Below are 11,497 nucleotides of genomic sequence, written 5' to 3' on the forward strand. Positions count from 1 at the left end.
TCCCAAACCACCAGCCCCCTGCCCAAGCTGGCAGCCAAGCTTACAGACTTGATTCTGACTGGATTCAGAGGAGAGCACAGCCCACCACGGGTGCCAACAGCTCCAGAGCAGAGACACTCGTTTAATCAAAGGTGATGCTCACTCTCACATCACAGGTTCTTTTCCAGGGCCGTAATTACAGCCTGAGCTGGGCTGGCTCTTCCTCACTGAGTGCAAAGCAACCTCGCAGTAACCTTCCCATCACATCCTCTGTCGCTGCAGCCCTTGGCAGGAAGTTATAAAGATTTCAGAGAGATGTTTCCTAACGTCTGAGAGCTGAAAATTAGAAATCTTTAAGGTCCACCTTCTGCTAAGGCCTCTGAGGCCTGAAGCAGCTCCCAATACAGAAATATGTATTTCAATTAAACTTTTGTTTCCACCAAATCTGAAAAAAAAAAAGATTTTGCAGCAAGAGATTAACTCAGGCACAGATGAGGACAAGGCCTGTTCAGGCTGACAGCTACCCTCATTTTCCCTTCTTGAGATTCAATTTTGTTACCTTTCTCCCTCATTTTATCAGATAACAGCACAGTTTCATCACTAAATTCAGATACTGCACTGTCAGAACTCCAGAATTAAGTCTTCCCAACTATTAACATCTCCCATTTCTCCATTTGTCTCACTCTCCTAACTCTGGCAGTCACCTGGTGGCTGCACCTCGTGGCAGGAGAAATCCAGACTGGTTTTCTAACTTGCTTTAAAAAACCTGAATGAGACCTTATCCAAACTCTCCTCTTCCAAAACCACAGCTCTGAACTCGGGCCGACGTGTGCAGGGTTTAATGGAATTATGTTTACTCAAGTTCTGCATCACCCAGACTCTTGCTGATTTGGGTATGACAACTCCTGGCCCAGCTGAGAAAGAACAGAAAGCTTTTATTCCAATTTCAACGATTTGTCACAGAAAACTGCATCCTCAAACATGCAGCCAAACTCCTGTTTACAGGGAAGGATTTTCAAACCGAGTCTTTGCTGCTTTTCATTCCAGATAGACATTGTATTCCTGGAAGTCATGAGCAGGGACATGGTATTTATAAAATGCAGCAACGGAAACGCTGCTTCTCAGATCACCTGCCACTGCAACTGCCCAGTGCTCAGAGCTCTTTCTAATGGAAGGATAAACATTGGGGAGAGAGAGGCAGGCGTGCAGAACTTACTCATTATTTGGTCTCATCACTATGTGATCCACCTGAGACCCTTCCAGGAATTAAATTCCCATTTAGGCCTGAGTTGACCCACCTGTTTCTCTCACAGTCCAGTAAAAAAACTAACAGAAAAATGCAAAATCAGGTGCTGTTTGGGTTCAGGCTGAGATAGCACTGACCTACTCTCAAAAAACGGTGCCAGAAAAAGGCAATTTTCCAGAAGAGGAAAATTGTATGGAAGGGGGTGGGGGAAGGCCCAGAAATAAAATTATGTGCTGCTTGCCCTTTCTCCCACTCCCCAAGCTTCACCCTTTCCCTTGGGCTGGGCCTAAGAATACTCAGGCCTTATCTTTACCTCGCTGTCCACTGAGTCTCATCCTCCCTGGAAAAGCCTTTTGAGGTTCCTGAGGACAGGCAGCAAGTGGAGCCTGAGCAGGGAAGGGTGGAGTGCTGGAACTCCAGAGACAGTCTTTGTTCTGGGCGTTCATTAGATAATGGCAGTGGCCTTCACCAAAACACGAGTTACAAACAGGGCAAAAGGAAGTGACTTTGGTCACAGAACCGCTCAGTTTTCACCCCTGCCTTGCATGATGTCACACTCTCACCAGCTCTCCGGTTACCGGATGATCTCCGAGAGCAAATAGGACTGAAATACAGCTTTAAAAAAAAAAAAAAAAAGGCAAAACAGGGGAAAAAAGGCATAAGAGAAACCCACAGCCACATCTGCCTGGTCATCTGCCGCTTTATCACCTCTGACGAGGGAACACAAGTCATTCCTCATTGCTAAATCATTACAAATCAGCTATAACAGTACCACAACCAAGTTCCACAATTAACTGCTCCTGCAGCATATCAATCCATTAAGCCCCACACAGCTGTGCTACCTTGGCAGTGCGGCTACAGGGGAAAAAAAAAACAACAAAAAACACCGTCCCCATCTCCGTGCCAAAGCCAGGCCGCCCGTCCCTGGTGCATGGGGACAGAACCGGGCACGGAACCGGCCCAGGGCTACCCCGGTTCTCCTCACTGCCCCCTCCACCAGATTTAAAACGCTGCTGACTTCTCAATTAAAAAAAAAAAAATAAAATATATATATATATAATCAGCCTGAGGAGCGTCGCTGTTCCCGTGCCAGAATGGAAATCCAAGAGGATACGCTAAAGCAGGGAAGAGCATCAGAGGTTCCTCCATGAAAACAAAGGCTATAAAAAGGACAAATATGGTTTTAAAGAGAAAACGCCTGCACGCAGACGGATCCCTGGACTGCCGGAGGTTCAGGGGCACACGCAGAAATGTTGGGCCAGCCCCAGAAGTGCTTTATCCCCCGCAGCAGCGGCACCGACCCGCAGCGGGTCCTGCCCGGCCAGAATCAGCTTCCTCCTCACCTTATTTCCACGGGCACAAAGCACCCTGTGCACAACACATGACATGATGTAACCACCAACATCATGGCCCGAACCAGTTCAAAATATAATGGTCAGTCAAAACAAATAAAAAACCTGCAGTTCCTCCCATATCCTGACCGGTTTCATGGAAAACTACAGTTTGTCATTCAAGTGCATTTTACATAACAGGGAATATAATCTATGGAGTGCCTGCCTTCTGCTCCACCTGGACACAAATTCAAGGAGAAGAGATGACACCTCGCTTTGGAAGGTGGGTCTGATTTTTGGGGAGAAAATAAGTTTAGTTCCCAGTATATTTAACCGCTATATTTTTCCTCCTACATAACCCCCATTTATACCCCAAATGATGGAAATTTCTCCGGAACCAAGCACTGGAAGATGCTAATCCCGTGATAGAAGTAAACACACGTAGGGATCACAGAAAGCATTTCAGGATAGCCGGACTCTGCCAGCCTGTTTTGGGGAAAATCATCCTGGATCGGCAGGGCCGGTCCGAAATAAATAAAATACAAAATATGCGGCTGGAAAGTAAATACAGGGAAACGGTTTTGGGAGCTGGAAGCCACCTGGAAAATGACGCTATTGTGCACCCCGGGAGCAGGGAGAGCGCCCGGTGACACGGCTCCCGCCGGTGACAGCCCACCGGGATTACCGGCACCGCTCCGCTCCTATTTTCCAGCCGGATTTGGGGCCGCGGGACCTGCTCCCTCCACGCGTTTTGCAAGCTTTGAGGTTATGCAATTTAATTTTTTTTTCTGTTTACTTTTAAAACTTCGCGTGTGCCCCCCCCCCCCCCCCACCACCACCCCAGCCCCCCTTTCCCACCAGGTTAGGGAACCGTGCCCCCCCCGCCCCGTTCCCCCGTTCCTCCCTCCCGGCCCGTCCCTTCCCCTCCCCGGGGGCACCGGCCACGTGAGAGGCCCCGGCCCGACCCTGCGGGACCCCCGGGGCCGGGATTTCAATGTGGAGCGCCCCCCCCGCCCCGGGGAGACGCAGCACCGGGGGCGGCGGGCGGGGGGGGGAGTGCGGGGCGGCTCTCCCGCCGCGACCCCCGCACTTTCCGCCGCACCGCGGAGGGGAAAGGCAGGGGAGAGAGCGGGGGGGGGCTGGCAGAAGTTGGGGCGCGGCGGCGGCGGGGCCCGGCGGGGCGCGGCGGCTCTAACAAAGGGGCGGCGGGGGAGGCGCGGCGGCGGCGGCGGGCGCGGGGCGGCGGGCGCGGGGCGAGCGGCACCTACCACGTGACGAGCGGCGAGCGCGGTCCGGGCGGGCTCGGCCGCGGCGAAACGGGCGCAGTTCGCAAACAAACCCGGCGGGCCCCCGCCGGGGACGAGGGGCGGCGGGCGCGGCGCCGCCGCCGCCACCCCCGGCGCCCCCCCCGCCCGCCCCGGCGGAACGGGGGATGGGCTCGCCCGTCTCCCTCGGCGGCCGCAGCGCTGGGGGTGGGTGGGGGGGGAGGGGGGGAGCGGGGCCCCCCCGCCCCCGGCTCGGAGCGCTGGGGCGGAGCGGGCGCTGCGGCGCTTCTCGTCGGCGCGCCCGGTTCCCCCCCTGCTCCGGGCGAGCGCGGCGGCGGCGCGGCTCGAAAATGGCGGCCGGGCTCCTTCCCTGCCCTCCCCCTCCCGTCAGCCGGAGAATGCACCGGGGGGAAGGAGGAGGAGGAGGACGGCGAGGAGGCGGGGGGGGGGGGCGCCGCCGCAGCGCCCCCGGCGGCCGCGCCGCGCAGCGCAACCCGCGCCCGCCCGCAGCCCGGGGGGCCCCGCCGAGCGCCCGCCGCGGCCGCGCGGAGGAGCTGCAGTGCGGGAGGGGAGGGGAAGGGGAGGGGAGGGCGGGCACCGGCGCCGCCGCCGCCGCCGGCGGGGAGGCAGGGCGGGGAAGGGGAGGGAGGGGCGGACCCGCCGCCTTTTGTCCGCCCGCCGCGGCTCCGCGGCTGCCGGGCGCCGCCAGGGGGAGCCCGCGGCGGCGCGCGGGGCACGCCGGGAGTTGTAGTCCGCACGGCCCCCGGGGACGCGCGGGACGCGGCGCTGCCGAAATTTCGCTGGTTTAACCGCTTCCTGCCCAAAACGCACGGCGCTGCCCGCTCTGCCACCGCAAGCGCGCTCCCGGGAGAAATAAAACAAACAACCTTCGCCGTTTAAGCGTTTCCCCGCGCAAGCGCGCGTGGCGCTGTGCCGTGCGCGGCCGCAGCGCCGGGAGCTCGCTGCCGGCCCGGCCCGCACTGCTCCCGCCACGCTCCTCAGATTTATAGCCAGGAAATCGCCCCAAAAGCTCCTCCAGGCAGCGCCCAGGCTCCGGGCAGGCTGTGGGGACACGCAGGGCTGGCAGCCCGGCCGGCGGGGCTCCTGCTGCTGTCCCCCCTCAGCGGCTCCCTCACGCAGGGCACACCGAGAGCAAGCTCGCGTTCCTTCGGGACAACAGAAAACATTTCCCCTCTTTGACCTTCAGCCTGGCCCCTTCAGCAGGGTGACGCTGACTGAGCCCGGCACTCTCGGGGTGCTGTAATTCCTGCCAGGAAAGCAATTCCCTGCTCTGCGTGTCTCTCAGACAGAACACTGCTCTGCCGCCCCTACAGCAGCAGCACCAGCGGCTCTGCCAAGAAAAAAAGTGTTTTATGCCATGGTTTGCCTGCAAAGGGAAAGGGCACAGCAGTGCCAGCTGTGCTCACTGCCACCGGGAGCTGAAAACAAAACCTGTCCTGCTCGACTGCAGAACTGGGTGAGGAGGAATCCTCCTTCCAGTACTCGCAATCCGGGCCTGGGTTATGCAGCACACACAGTTTATTTCCTCCTCGTGATTCCAGTCCCAGCACCACACATGGCATTTCAATACCACAAAAGCAATTGCAGAATACCCTGAGCTGGGAGGGATCAGAGTCCACTCCTGGCCCTGCATGGGAATCCCACCACGTGCCTCTAAAAACCATTTGGAGATACAGAGGCAAGGCACTACTGCTACTCTTTAAAATCCAATATATTGCTCAACAAACCGCAACACAGCACTGTCATTACATTTTCTGGGCCAGGAAATTCACATTTCATCATGTTTCTAAGGGTGTGTGAGACCACCTGGGCTTGCAGCCAGAGCCACCCAGAGGTCTCTGCTGACCACACAAATGCTCAAAACGCAGCTATACCCAAATGTTTTTCCAAGAAAAATATTCAGCTAAGGACAGCAGAGAGAATAATGCTGGTTTTTATGCCCTAGCAGGGAACTGCAGACAACCAGCCCCACTCTGGGCTGTCCCTTGCAGTCCCAGGTGTCCCTCAATGGCCACTCCCCATCCCCACACACCCCAGGCTCAGCACTCTTGTGCAGTTCCTTAAAAAAATGAATGTAGAGAAGACCTTGAACACGGCTTTCAAGTGATGAAACTGTGCCAAGGAGGACAGCAGGGCAGTGTGTTATCAGCAGCCCCACATCCAGCACCCAACAGGGTCACACTGTCTATTCTTAAGGGTAACAAAAATACCTTTTCTGAAAGACAATTGCATGAGGAACTCAGCAGCTGCACAGTCTCTCCTGATCTCCTCGTTTCACTTGGAGAGAACTTTAGGAACCCTGGACACAGGACCCTAGGATGGCATGCAAACCTCTGATATTATTGGTTTTTTAATCTACCTTGAATTGGAGCTCAGCTAAAAAGAAGTAGCGACAAATGTGGTTTTATACTGGAACAGAGGAGAGAGGACAATCTGTTGTGGAGGAAGTTAAAATAAATTCCTGTGCAATAAAGCTTCTGATCTTTTGTTCACTGTGCAGTGTAGGATTTTCTGCTGAGGCACAGAGCAAGAGCCCAGATTCCAGTACAGGTCTGGATCTTCCTGCAGCTCAGACACAGCTGCAGCTTCCATCGTCCAGCCTGATCTGGAGATGAGTAGCAAAAACTGCTGTGCAGTGTAAAATCACACAGCTTTGGTCTCTGACAGGTATCTTCTGTGCTCCTGCCAGTCTCAGTTTCCCATTCAAAACTGTGCCACAACTGGTCACCTGGCCACTCCTGGACCAGCCTGGACCTGTCCCTCACACAGGATGTTCCTGACCTGGAGATGCCCCCCATAAACAAGAGCAGCTCTCCCCAGTGAAGCCTCATTTTTACAGCATCATTCTTTGAATTGTCTTCTTCTGCCAAGCACCCAGAACACTCAAACCACAATATCTGGTGAGGGCTGTGTACCCAGCTACTCACACCTAATTGTTACCTCATCTTTCCACATATTAATCCTCGTTACTTGCTCTAATTGGACCTGTCTCAGAAATTTAAGTCTCTATACAATAAGTATCTGCATACCTGTACATAAAATAACTTATTATTTATGATTTTTGAGCCTAAACCCATGCTATTTCAGTTTGGGAAGCATCCTGTATGTGGGAAAGGTGGATGGCACTAAAAACCAGAGTGATGAGACTCTACCTGCTCTTACTTCCTATGACAAGTCCAGCATGGGAGAATCAGAGCCCAGGCACCACAGGGAAATGGCAATGGGAAGGAGAAGGCAGTGAGTCCCCGTTCTGTGGGCACAGCCAGAGCTGGAGCAGCACGTTCCCCTGGGAAGGAGCAGGCAGGGCTTCCTGCTCCTCTGCTCCCACAACCTCCTGCCCTCTGAGGAGCTCTGGGTCATGAGCTTCACAGAACTCAAGGGCTGTAGCTGAGCTTGTCTCTTCTGTGACAATAAAACATTTCAAACTGTGACAATACCAGGAGTGTGAACACAAGTGGGGGGTACCGGTGAGAACAGCCCCTCAGGCAGGTCCTGGCAGAGCTGTGAAGCAATTCAACCTGTGACACGCTCCACACACTCCAAAAATCAAGGTCCAGCAAGATCCTCCTCTCCAGAAGCAAACACCCTTCAGCAGAACTGCTGGGGGATGCAGTGGCCAGACAGCCCAATGGCCAGACACCTGGACAGCTGGACACCTGGACAGCTGGACACCCCAGCGGCTGGATACCCTGACGGCCGGACAGCTGGACATCCCAATGGCCAAACACCCTGATGGCTGGACAGCCAGACATCCCGACGGCCTCCCAACAGCTGGAGACCCTGACGGCCGGACATCCTGACGGCTGGACAGCTGGACACCCTGACAGCTGGACACCCTGACAGCTGGACACCCCAAATGCCAGACACACCAGTGGCCAGACAGCTGGAGACCCTGACGGCCAGACATCCTGACAGCTGGACACCCCAAATGCCAGACACACCAGTGGCCAGACAGCTGGACACCCTGACACCTGGACTCCCGACGGCCGGACCCGCTGAGTGCCCCAGCAGCACACCAGGCACTGCTCTTCCCTCGGCTCCTTCCCTCTCACAGGAGGCACACAGGACCCAGGGCACCCTCCCCGGGGCCCTTCCCTGCCCTGCTCCAGCCCTGCCCCGCCCTCCCGCAGCCTCCCAAACCAGCCCCATCTCCCCATCCCACAGGGCCTACAGCTCTCTGAAATCTTACTGGGTTTTCTCCTCCAGTTTTCCAGACTGCAGCCTGTTAGGATGGGGACAAATGGGACACTGACAACACCCCACGTGGGTGAGGATCCACACAGCCACACGTCAAACCCCAACACATCAGCACATGGCACTTTGGAAATGAAGACCAGTCTCCAGAGAAGTTCTCTGCTAATTCCCACCAGTGTCAGCAGGAGCTGTAGCAACACAGATTTCCAAGGTATTCCACGATAACCTCCAAAACCACAACAGGGAGATTTAATTCCATTTTTAAAGCCCACAAAATAACTCACTGTTATTCTGTGTACAAAGAGCAAGAGCTTTGCTGCTGTGTTGGCCAACTGGAGATCAGATACCACAGCAGATTTGTGTAAGGTCAGTGTGAACGGATTGAGATAAGATTTTTGGTTTTCTCATTACAAGAAAATTTGTCTAAAAGCAGCCTCAATAATTGGCCAAAAGTCAGGCTGCTTTGGCTTGTAGATTTATGAAAAGAGGGAAATATTTAGCACTTCAGGTTTTATTCAGCTGCACAGAATTCGATTCCTGTACCTGAGTGTTTAGGACACATTTTTAATGTGCAACAACATCAGCAAGGCAAGAGATCACTTTTCTGAAGAAGCACCAGCAAAGCCCCACCAGGCTCCACTCCAGACCCAGGAGCAGCACGGCTGCCTCACACACGGGGAAACCAAAGGGACAGAAATGTGAGCAGGAAACTCCACCTTTAGACCTTTGGTTTTCACAGGACAAAGCCAAGACCCCTCTGACAGGTGTACACAAAACTCTTTTGATACTATAAACACATACACAAACCAGATCAAATCAGCAAGTTAAAAGGACCTTATAGTGTAAACCTGGGGTTTAAGGATGAACACAATAAAGAGAGGGGAAAAAAAACCAGATCTTTCTTTTTCTGGGCAAGTCATGCCTTGATGTCTGGATGCTGCTGCACACAAGGACAGGTAACATCTGTAAATACACACACATGCTCCCAAGAGGAGCCTCCACATCTCTTCACTACAAGCACTGGAATGGCTTTGGAGAGAAAAACACCCTGTACACACACACAGGATGAATCCACACTCCCAGCCATAACACCAAACCTCCATTTTAAACTTCTGCATCAGCCAAGAAACTACGTGCAGGGCTCCAGCGTCATCCTGCACGGTCAGGAACCAGCCCAGCACCTGCCAAGGCACCTGAGCACGGCCCACCGGGCCGGCACCGGGCACCGGAGAGCCCCGAGCAGCCGGGACGTACCTTGCGGGGCATCTCGGCCAGGCCCATCCTCACACCTGCGCTCCAGGTGGGCAGCACGGGGACGGCCTCCGGCTCCTTCCAGCCTCCGCCGGCGGGATGCAAGTTTCTTATTTATTTACTCGAGGAGGTGGGAGAGCCCAGGAGCTGCGGACAGAAAGGCTGTCACGAGGGGGTCCCGCCGCCCCCTCCCACCGTTACCTCCATCCCGGGCGGGCCGGCGGCGGGGCCGGGCCCGGCAGCGCTGGCAGCGCGGCCCGGGGCGCGGGGGCTGCCGCCACCCCCGATCCTTCTCGAAGCCCCCCGGGCCCGGCCTGCCTTCCCCGGGCTAAAATGGAGGCGCGGGGCGGGCGGGGGGGTCCCCGCTCCGCACGGAGCCGGCCGGGCCCGGCCCCCCGGGGCAGCGCGGCGGGGCCGAGCTCTCCCGGCGCCCCGGGCCCGCCGCGACCCTGCCCGCGACCCCCAACTCCCGGGCGGGAGCGGCCGCCCGCCCCCCCACAGCCCCGCCGCGGCCCGGCGCCCGCGGCCAAGTTGCGGGAGCGGGGGCCGGGGCTGGGGCTGCCCGCGGGGGCCGCGACCCCCGGGCCGTGCGCGGCCCCGCCGGCGCCCCCCGCCCGCTCCGCGCCCCCCGCCCGCTCCTACCTGCGCCGCTCCGCCGCCTTCAAGCGGGGACCTTCCGCCCTCCCCCGCGCCCATTGGCTGCGCGCGGGGCATGGGCGCGCCCCATTGGCTGCGGCCGCGTCAATCAGCGCGGGGGGGCGGGGCGGGCGGTGATTGATGCCGTGCCGCCGCTCGGCCCCTGCCCCGCGCCTCCCCCCCCCGCGCCCGCCGCCCCCCGCCCCGGGACCCCCCGGTACCGGCACCGGCCCCCGCGGGGGGTCCCGGCCGCGGCCCCGCCCCCTGCGGACACCGCGGGGCCGGGCGGGCCGCGGGAGCGGCGGGCGGGGGGCTCGGGGCGGCCCCGGGCGCGGGGCGCCGGTGACCCGCCGGTGGCACCGGGGCGGGAGGCGGGGGACGCCCCGCGGGGCCAGGCCACTCGTGGCCCGTGCGGGAGGGACCTGCCCGGGAACCAGGAGGTGCTGCCGGGACAGCGAGCCCCGGTGAGGAGGGCTGCGGAGCGCCGGGGACACCGGGCACCGGGCACGGGTGGCACCGGGCCCGCGGGCCACCGGTGACACACGGCCCGTGGCCCCGGCGTGGCCCTGGGCCTGTATCCAGTGCCATGGCAGGGACGCTTGCACTGTCCCCGTGCTCCCAGCCTGGCCCTGCTGGGATCCAGGGGCAGCCCCCCTGTGCCAGGCCTTGCCAAAGAATCTCCTCCTGACATCTAATCCAATTCTCTGCCAGGTTAAAAGGGTTCCCCCTCTTGTTCTATCTGCCTGTGTAAAAAGTTACGCTCCCTGTTTTTTCCAAGCTCCTTTCAGGACTGGAAGGAAGTTTGAGGTGCTCCAAGCATGCTTGGAGAGGTGTCCAGGCTGATCCCACACAGAGCTGCAGTCCCTGTCCCCACAGACACTGTCCTTGCTCTCCTTCCCCGGGGAACATGAAACAACCAGGCTGTTTTTCCTGGTTAGCCAGAAAAATCCAGACTATAACCTTAATCTGAGGTGACAAAAGTTTAAAAGCACTGGGATCCCTGCCTTAAAGAAACCCCAGTTCTGCTCCATAAAAAAAACAAAAGTTTGTGCTCATGGATCAGCTCTCAAACAAAGTCACAGGCTTGGACAGAGGGACAGAAAATAAGATGTTGCAGAACAAGTGCAAACCTCAGTAAGATGCAGGTGTTCCTAAACAGCTCCTGGTGCTCACCCCACAGCCGTGGTTCAGCCTGGAACCGTGGACAAATCCACCTTCACCACTGCTTTGCCTTTCTCTGGAGGCTCTGAAGCTCAGCCTGCCTAGCAAAGCCCGGGTCCAGCACTAGGCTGAGCCCAGCTGCATCCCCCAGCCCAGAGCTCAGCCCTCCCTGCTCTCAGAGACCCCCAGACACAGGAACAAATGTCCAGGAGCAGCAGGACCACGGGGAAAAGAGGGGGAAGCAGCCAGGAACGGGTTCATCTCAGGGCTGCTTCTACAGCCAAACTCAGCTCTCAGAAATTACTGGACTGGGCTGGGCAAAAATGAGTGGTGAAGGTTCAATCCAAGGTGTCTACATGCAGCAGAAGGAATTTCTGCCTGGGAAGCTTTTCCTCCAGGTCTGGAAGTGGAAG

The 11,497-nt window shown here is 57.4% G+C and overlaps 1 protein-coding gene across 6 annotated transcripts in view; it reads right to left on the reverse strand.

Moving 5' to 3' along the window:
* KANSL1 (KAT8 regulatory NSL complex subunit 1) overlaps positions 1-9,970 on the reverse strand; it is a 79,969-nt gene extending 69,999 nt beyond the window's left edge. The window contains exons 1-2 of one of the 6 annotated variants that reach the window (XM_064399820.1): positions 9,930-9,970; positions 9,291-9,434 (exon numbers count right to left, since the gene is read on the reverse strand). The gene's annotated coding sequence lies outside the window, so the exon portion shown is untranslated. Of the gene's footprint in view, positions 1-3,824; positions 4,206-9,290; positions 9,879-9,929 lie in introns of those variants that run through there. The other 5 variants (XM_064399822.1, XM_064399819.1, XM_064399823.1 and 2 more) reach the window with 5 other exon arrangements.
* Positions 9,971-11,497: the final 1,527 nt, after the last annotated feature.

The sequence above is a fragment of the Passer domesticus genome, chromosome 27 (genome assembly GCF_036417665.1).
Source record: "Passer domesticus isolate bPasDom1 chromosome 27, bPasDom1.hap1, whole genome shotgun sequence".
NCBI lineage: Eukaryota > Metazoa > Chordata > Aves > Passeriformes > Passeridae > Passer > Passer domesticus.